This window comes from Taudactylus pleione, unplaced genomic scaffold, assembly GCF_031769625.1.
Source record: "Taudactylus pleione unplaced genomic scaffold, aTauple2 ptg000916l, whole genome shotgun sequence".
Lineage (NCBI taxonomy): Eukaryota > Metazoa > Chordata > Amphibia > Anura > Myobatrachidae > Taudactylus > Taudactylus pleione.
This window is the reverse complement of record NW_028285317.1, coordinates 322,261-331,670: the sequence shown is the minus strand read 5'-3', so window position 1 is coordinate 331,670 and position 9,410 is coordinate 322,261.

Here is a 9,410-nt window from a genome sequence, read left to right as displayed (position 1 = left end):
CCTGGTCACAGAAATTAAAGAAACTCCACATAAAATATACTAGACATGAGAGCAGCAAGGAAGCAGTTGGACATTTTAAACAACCATTAATGGGGAAGCATGCGTAATTTACAGCAGAACATTGGTGGCACCAGATGCAGAGCTATGATGTTGGAGGTAACAAAATGGATACCTTCGGAGGAAAGAAACCTAAAGTCACATTCCGCATTCCATGCTGCAAGTAAGGACATGTGGCTGATTTTCTGAACCAGGGAGAATGGTCTTCTACATCAGGAAGTCTCCCTGCTCCTGATAGAGAGATCCCCTCTTCTTCAGATGACCATTACGGCAACAAACCAAAACGCTGAAGCACCAAGATCTTTTTTTTTTTTTCGCAACACAGAATTCCAGGGACAGGAGGACACATTGCCGATGCCATAGAAGATTCAGCCAGCCTATGCCCTCCTTCCATTTCTCTCATCTCTTGCCTGCGGAGCACGATCTAAACATAGAAAGTAGAAGTGCTGGCAACTCTTCCATTCTGGCCATCACTGATTCCCAGTGGTTTGAGAAGAAGTTCCAGGAGTAACTATGGCCTCTATCCTTGTCCAAATCTGTTGCTTCAGGGTTGAGTCTTTCATCCAAATGTGCAGCAACAAAGTTTTATAGCATGGGAACGAGCAGAAACTGCTCAGTGATTACAATCCAAGTCTGATCCTTACGCTCTGCAATACACTATAGAACAGTTCCTCTTCCTTGCCAGAGTTTGGAAGATATTTATTGTACGATATCAGTCTACAATTAATCCAACAAAAGCTAACATTAACGAATATCCATGATTTATTTACACGATGTACTCAGGGCCTGATTCAGAGCCGCTCGTAAGCGGCCGCTCGTTCGTTCCGACAGATGTTCGCACAACTGCGCATGGATTTTAATACGCATGCGCGAACCAGTCTGCGGCCAAAAATCGTTTGTTCGCTATATAGCGAATGCCTGCTACTTTGAGTGACAGAGGGAGGCGTATGTGGGTGGTAACAGGGGAAGGTGCTTGAATACGGGGAGTAGAATTCAGAACGCAGGCGTGCTTAAAGGTCAAAACGGGAGTTTTAAGGGTGTGCATAATTAAAACAGCAGCGTCATTGACCACGTCACCTGGTTGTTTTATAGTCAGAACTGCTCGCAATATAGTGGTAGGAAAAACCAACCACAAGAATAGCGAGCAGTTCATACACTGTTCGATGTACTCGATGAATCTAATAAATAGCGGACATGACGTATGGTGCGAGCGGCAAGGGGGCGTCTTTTTCAAAATTACAACCGCAAATTTTGCTCGCCCGTTCAGACTTGGAGGCGTGAACAGACCGCAATGAGCGAACGGTTCATTTGAATAGCCACCCCTTGTTTTTGAACGAACGACCGCAAATAGCGAGCGGCTCTGAATCAGGCCCTCAGTAAAGGCCCTGCCTTATCCACATTCAAAGTACTATACAAGCATCAGCATTAAAGGGTTTTCTTGGAAGCTAAATTAACTTAAGAGGAATTTACTTTTTTTTTTTTCAAGCAGTGAAGAGAATTTCTCCCTCCATTAGATCCTTTGTGGCCCAAGAGACTTCAATATAGTGCTTAATGCACTGATGGATGCCCTGTTTGAACCAATACAGGAAGTCTCACTGAGATTGATGGCACTGAAGTAGTATTCAAGGGGTGGATCAGTTTCTAATTTCTATAAGGAAGAAGTGGTTCTAAGGACTGACCCAGTTCTCTTATCACAAGTGGTAACATTTCAAATTAACCAAAAGAAACTGTACTCACTGGCTTTAGTGAAAGTGATTACTCTGATTTTTATCCAACACAAGGGGGTATATTTACTAAAGTGCAGGTTTATAGAAGTGGAGATGTTGCCCATAGCAACCAATCAGATTCTACTTAACATTTATCTAGCACCTTCTAGAAGATAATAGCTACAATCTGATTGGATGCTATGGGCAACAACTCCACTTCTAAAAACCTGCACTTTAGTAATTATACCCCAAGGAGTCTAAAGCTGTGTACACACTACATGATATATCGTGCAATCTTTGTACTTTCCACCAATCTGCGCGACCATGGTATTGTGTGGACCCCAATCCAATGTTTTCACCTGTTGTGAATGGGACAATACGGTGTTGTTACATGAAGAATGCAACGATATATCGCTTCAGCGTAGGACGGATCATGTAGTGCAAGCAATCGTTACTGTACATCACATCGTTGGGTTGCACCTTCATTAAAGGCATGTACACAGCTTTAGGGACACCAAATATTTGATTACAGCAGGATACCAGATACGCTATGCCGTTTCCAAACAAGTCATTTCTAGTTGGATTAGGAAAGTTATCATACATGCATAGAGGAAAGGTAGACAAAGTACCAGACATACTAGAGCCCACTCTACTCGAATGGTGGCCAGGGGGCACAGGTGGGGCTACACTGGAAGAAGTCGCACTTTCTTCCCAACTACCTCCATTTCATGTTCATCCTGTGCTCTGACAGCTCCACCCTATCCCTCTCCAAACAATCCTACAATTGTCTCTTTGTTACCTTCAACACCCTCCCCTGCCCCATTCACCTATACTCTCCTCCATCTGCACCCTTGACTTTGCCACCAATGTCACATCTAAAAGCTATGCTATCTGCTATGACAATTTCGGTAAACCTCCTCCTGCCTCATATCCCCATCTGTCGCAAAATGTCTTAGTTTGTCTTTTCTCCCCCACCACCGTGAAATCTGCACCCTACTCTCATCCTCACCCCCTCGACGCCATTCACTTTCACCTCCTCCGTTCTACCTGTCACTCTCTTCCAGAAATGTCCCCCCCATGTCAAGCCTGCTCTTGGTTCACCCATGAAAAAACACTTGTGCACCTCTAGCTCCAAGCTGGGGACTTTGGTCCTGTCTGTTCACCTACTCTGTGGGAGCAGACTCATAAAGTGCTGTTATGTATCCTATTAGGTTTTGTACTTTCGATATTACAGGTCAAATAAGGTAGAACGTGGCACACACAGCCTCACACGTATGCATTTTCAGTATTCCCATTCCTCGCCACTACTGATTGTATTCAACCAATATTGTTGTTTTGCTGTTACAAAGTAATATCTGAGAGCATATTAGTCACCCTGCTGAGTTGCCTGGTTCATTATAGAGGGTACTCACATTATCCCTACCCCATGGGGAGGAGAGGGAGAGGAAGTATCATAGATTTAATCCAAAAAAATGGCTTTATAGAGACACTGTAGTGAACAGCAGATACATCTTGTTCAGCATATCATACATTACAGCAGGTACGAGCATCCGCACATCAAGGCTCCTTCCCCCACTGTCAAATCCCTACAGCCATTTCGGTGTCAACCGTCATCAGGGGACCAATATCCCCTATATTGACATTTGTTTGGCCTAGCACCTGTTATCAGAACTCTAGGTGTTGTGCGGTTTTCTACATTATCTCTCTCTCATCTATGTATATATATATACACACACATACATATATATATATATATATATATATATATATATACACACACACAAAGGTTTGTTACTGCAAATATTATATTGGCCAATCATGTGGCAGCAACTCCATCCATAAAATCATGCATATGTATCAAGTAAATAGAATTGCTGTTCAGATCAAACACCACAATGGGGGAAATATGTGATCACGGACTGTGAAAGGATTGTTGGTGACAGGCAGATTCTCAAACGGTAACAACCCCGGTGTTAACTAATTACCCAACTCTCTGCAGCACACGGGAGAGACACCGGCTAGTGTCTGAAAAGAGTGGAACCATATTTGTCTGCCTATTAAAAGGGAATAAATGGCTGAGATGGTTTTAAATTTTACATTTATTCCAACCACAATAGGAAGAAAACTCATTAAACAAGTATCTAATTGCAAATGTACTTCAATTATTGACATTAAAAATTAATTAACATCAGAGTATGGACACCTAGATATTCAATATTAGCAGTTCGCAAGACAAATGGAAGCATTAGTATTATATGTAGTATAGTTTGGGTGAAGTGTTGCGCTTTTATGCAAAACGAAGATATACTGCCCTTAGTAGCTCTTTTTCTTTGACCGGCTCCCATGAGATTTTTGATAATTTTAGCCTTGAACCTTCAACAGGGATATCCCCCCCCTCCTCCTTTTGAATATCTCATTTTTCAAAACCGCATATAGGATAGTGATGTTCGTATAATATGGCATACACGTAGATTAAAACATAACAAAAAACATCAAGTGACAAACAAGATGGGACTTGGGGAGTATAAGCCTGGGGTATAAATTGGAGCTTCCTTGAGGAAGAGCTGTACAGCTCGAAACGCGTTGGATGCAGGAACTTAAAGGATTTATTGGACTTGTGGGAGAAGTTCCCAAACCCATCAGAATAAAAGGAAGATTAGAGATATCTAGAAAGTCCATCATTACCTTATACCCCAGGCTTATAAACATATACTTCTGGTAGGAGGCTGGTTTCCCCAAGAACCAATATTTTCTTTTTGTCCCTTTACACTTTATTCAGATCACAACAAAAAAAATGTCAACAGTATTACACGGACGTCCCTATCCTTCCAGTTTATATGCTGTATTTGGAAAACAAGGCATTGAAAAAAGGAGAGAGAGTTCCTGTTGGGAGGTTCAAAGCTAATTATCAAGAATTTCTCACATAAGGAGGTCAAAAGGAAAAAAAAAAAAAAAATCGGTCCTTTGACCCAATAAGGGAAGTTTATTTCTTTTCATTTTGCATAAATGTGTTGGACTGTTCACCCAAACTATACTATAATTATTCCTACATGTTTTCTTGGTGTAAAACAAGGTGGAACAAAGGCTGCTTTTATCAGTGAAACACTTTCTGTATGATTATTAGCAATCCAAAGTTGGTGGTTACGATAGTATTGGCAATATGCTTTTAAATTTCAACCCATAACATATAGTATTATTGAGCTGACTGGTCCAGTTAGATGGCTGTGAGAAGGTGGAAATATGTTAGTCATTGAGGGACTTATTTGTAGGATTGCTCCAACATGGGGACAGCTGAAAGGTCTCATAATACCATAAATACAGGGAGATCCATCTTACTGACGCAAACTGCAGCTTTTGATCCCCAAGTAAATAGGCAGTGTTCTACAGATGTTCTCGTTATATACACCGTCAACGATGCCCAGCCGGATACAGAGAACAGGTTTCGTAAGCAAAGTTATGCTGATTGGAGAGGTCAATTAAGTTCCTTCTGGTTTAGAAGGCGCCCACAATCTAAATGATAGAGTCAACACGTTTCGTCCATACACTTGGGACTTTCAAGCGAATGCTTTCCTGTTTGGTCTTCGGTTAAACAGCCACACCTCTGGGTCTACCCTGTTTAAACTGTCAGCTATTGGATTTTTACATTCACATTTTTTATGAAAACTTCTGAGGGGTCTATTTACTAAGCAGTGTTAGGAGACAGAGTGAAAAGTGATAAGGTACCAGCCAATCAGCTCCTAACTGCCATCTCAAAGGCTGTGTTTGAAAAATGACAGTTGGGAGCTGATTGGCTGGCACCTTATCACTTTTCACTCTGTCTCCTAACACTGCTTAGTAAATAGACCCCTGAGTGTTTCAAAATTTGTATACATTTGCAACTGTAAATAAAAAAAAATAAAAAAAATGTATATAGTGATTAAGTAGTAAAACAGTAATATATAATCATGACCATATCAGTGGCTGATTTTACCTAGGGGCTACAGCTCACAGTAAGATACGCCACTAGCAGCAGTGCCTAGCTGCATAGAAGTGGCAGTGACTTCCCATTGAAGCCTCCCCTCTTCCATGCTAATCACATGATCGATCAGCCACTCCCCTATCACGGCAGCCCTGCCCAGCTATTGGGGAAGGAGTGGGCAGTAAGTGGCCCCCCAGCTGTTATAGAACTACATATTCCAGCACGTCCTGACAGTTTTGCTATTTGGCCATGCCAAAACTGTTGCAGGGCATGCTGGGAAGTGCACAACAGCTGGGGGTCACTTATTGTGCACCCCTGTTCTAGTGGCTGCAGCAGCTGCAGACCCTAGAAGCTGGTCTTATTGTTAATTTGTGAGAATGGGATCACAATTCAGGGCATGTGCACAATTAGACCCCCTGGCCAGCAAAGGCAAGAGCCGCTAAATTATCATATATATATATTATATAATTTTAAATTTAAAGAAACTTCTCAGGTCAATCAACTATCTACAGTCAGGTGCATAAATATGGGGACATTGACAGAATTTTCATATTTTGGCCTCTGTTCTCCACCACAATGGCTTTGAAATGAAACAAACAAGATGTGCTTTAACTGCAGACTTTCAGATTTAATTTGAGGGTAATTACATCCAAATCAGGTAAACGGTGTAGGAATTACAACGGTTTCTATATGTGCCTCCCACTTTTTAAGGGGCCAAAAGTAATGGGACTATCAACTCAAAAGCTATTTCATGGACAGGTGAGGGCTATTCCCTCGTTATTTCATTATCAATTAAGCAGGTAAAAGGTCTGGAGTTAATTCTAGGTGTGACATTTGCATTTGGAATCAGTTGCTGTCGACTCTCAATATGAGATCCAAAGAGCTGTCACCATCAGTGAAGCAAGCCATCATTAGGCTGAAAAATCAAAACAAACCCATCAGAGAGATAGCAAAAACTTTAGGTGTGGCCAAATCAACTGTTTGGAACACTCTTAAAAAGAAAGAATGCACTGGAGAGCTCAGCAACACCAAAAGACCCGGAAGACCACGGAAAACAACTGTGGTAAATGACAGAAAATTATTTCCCTGGTGAAGAAAAACCCCTTCACAACAGTTGGCCAAATCAAGAACACTCTCCAGGAGGTAGGTGTATGTGTCAAAGTCAACAATCAAGAGAAGACTTCACAAGAGTACATATAGAGGGTTCACCACAAGATGTAAACCATTGGTGAGCCACAAAAACAGGAAGACCAGATTAGAGAGTTTGCCAAACAACATCTAAAAAAGCCATTACAGTTCTGGAACAACATCCTATGGACAGATGAGACAAAGATCAACTTGTACCAGAGTGGTGGGTAGAGAAGAGTATGGAGAAGGAAAGGAATTGCTCATGATCTAAAACATACCAAGTCATCAGTGAAGCATGGTGGTGGTAATATAATGGCGTGAGCATGTATGGCTGCCAATGGAACCAGTTCCCTTGTATTTATTGATGATGCGACTGCTGACAAAAGCAGCAGAATTAATTCTGAAGTGTTTCGGGCAATATTATATGCTCATATTCAGTCAAATGCTTCAGAACTCATTGGATGGCGCTTCACAGTGCAGATGGACAATGACCCGAAGCATGCTGCAAAAGCAACCAAAGAGTTTTTTAAGACTAAAAAGTGGAATGTTATGCAATGGCCAAGTCAATCCCCTGACCTGAATCCGATTGAGCATGCATTTCACTTGATGAGGAAAAAACTGAAGGGAAAATGCCCCAAGAACAAGCAGGAACTGAAGACATTTGCAGTAGAGGCCTGGCAGAGCATCACCAGGGATGAAACCCAGCGTCTGGTGATGTCTATGCGTTCCAGACTTCAGGCTGTAATCGCCTGCAAAGGATTTGCAACAAAGTATTAAAAAGTGAAAGTTAGATTTAGGATTGTTTAATTTGTCCCATTACTTTTGGCCCCTTAAAAAGTGGGAGGCACATATAGAAACCGTTGTAATTCCTATACCGTTCACCTGATTTGGATGTAATTACCCTCAAATTAAATCTGAAAGTCTGCAGTTAAAGCACATCTTGTTTGTTTCATTTCAAAGCCATTGTGGTGGTGAATAGAGGCCAAAATATGAAAATTCTGTCAATGTCCCAATATTTATGCACCTGACTGTGTATGTATCCAATTTAAGAGTTTATTAGCTGGAAAAAAAAAAAATTGGTTCTTAAGAATCTAGAACTACAATGCGGCAATCCACCGACCGGACCAGAAAGAACTACCAGTCGGAAATGCCGATACACCTGGGAATTGTGAAATTCTATATGTTAACAATATCCCAATTTGCTGATCACGATCATATTTGATTTCGCCGATGCACTGACTCAGATGTCTGGGGATCGGCGAAATGCCCCAATCGTAGATGAAAGGGGACTAGATATATTTGTATAGTACAGTAGTTTTCAACCCTCAAGTTTCCCACAATAGGTCAAGTTGAACATTTTTGTCTGTGAGCAGGTGGGATAATTACTGACTCTGCATATACATTAATTCACCTGTGTATGATTAAAGACTTCTACAAAACATGAGTTGTGGTACTTGAGAACTGGAGTTGAAAATCACTAGCATAGTGGATTATAATTAAGGGGCCTGTGTATCAAAGCTTGATAAGCGATTAAAATTGCGAGAGAAAAAGTATTAACCAGTCAGCTCCTGTCATTTTTCAAACACAGCCAATAAAATGTAAGTTAGAAGCTGATTGGTTAGTGATTAATATCTCACAAATTTTATCTCTCATCAAGCTTTGATACATAGGCCCTTAAATCTTGAATATACACATAGAAGAGGACAGGGACTCACAATTTTCTCAAGTCAAATGTTTTTAATAGTTTTAACACACACATATATCAAATCACTTTAATAATAATAAATCACATTTTGGATCTATACTAGACAACTTCAAGGTTTTTACATCTAGATATTTTCACTAATCTTCTAGTATTAAATAAAAAAAAAAAAATTCAGATCTTTGCATTATACTACAAGCAGCTTTTGATAATGTATTATCTTTTGTGAATATTTGTTTCTAGTTTGAAACCTCTTCTCATCTGCAGTACCCTGTATTGGATGATACGTATCTAACCTGCTGATCTGGGATTTTTACACGCACGGCTTACAAAGTTTGAGGCACACATTCAAAAACACATCCAATAAGCGGCAGTTCTGTGGGTGAAAAAGACTTCTTTAAAGCTGATAGGAAGGGGACACTAACTCAAATATCAATGCATAAAACCTGAGGTATGCAGAGGGGCATTTCGGTGGATAAGCTACAGCAGCAGCAGACCACCACCCCAGGCTACACTCCTGTCAGCAAAGTGCAGCAAATGAAGGCCATAGTGGGCACAGGCTCACCAAAACTGCTGGGACATGCAGATCATGCAGGTTGGGTCAGAATTCAGCATTAACCATATAGATCCATCACACCTTGGGGTCTAGTTACTAAGCAGTATTAGGAGACAGAGTGAAAAGTGATAAGGTACCAGCCAATCAGCTCCCAACTGTCATCTCACAGGCTGTGTTTGAAAAATGACAGTTGGGAGCTGATTGGCTGGCACCTTATCACTTTTCACTCTGTCTCCTAACACTGCTTAGTAAATAGACCCCCCCCTTTGTGTCTTTGGTTCAGGCTGGCAGTGGTGTAGTGGT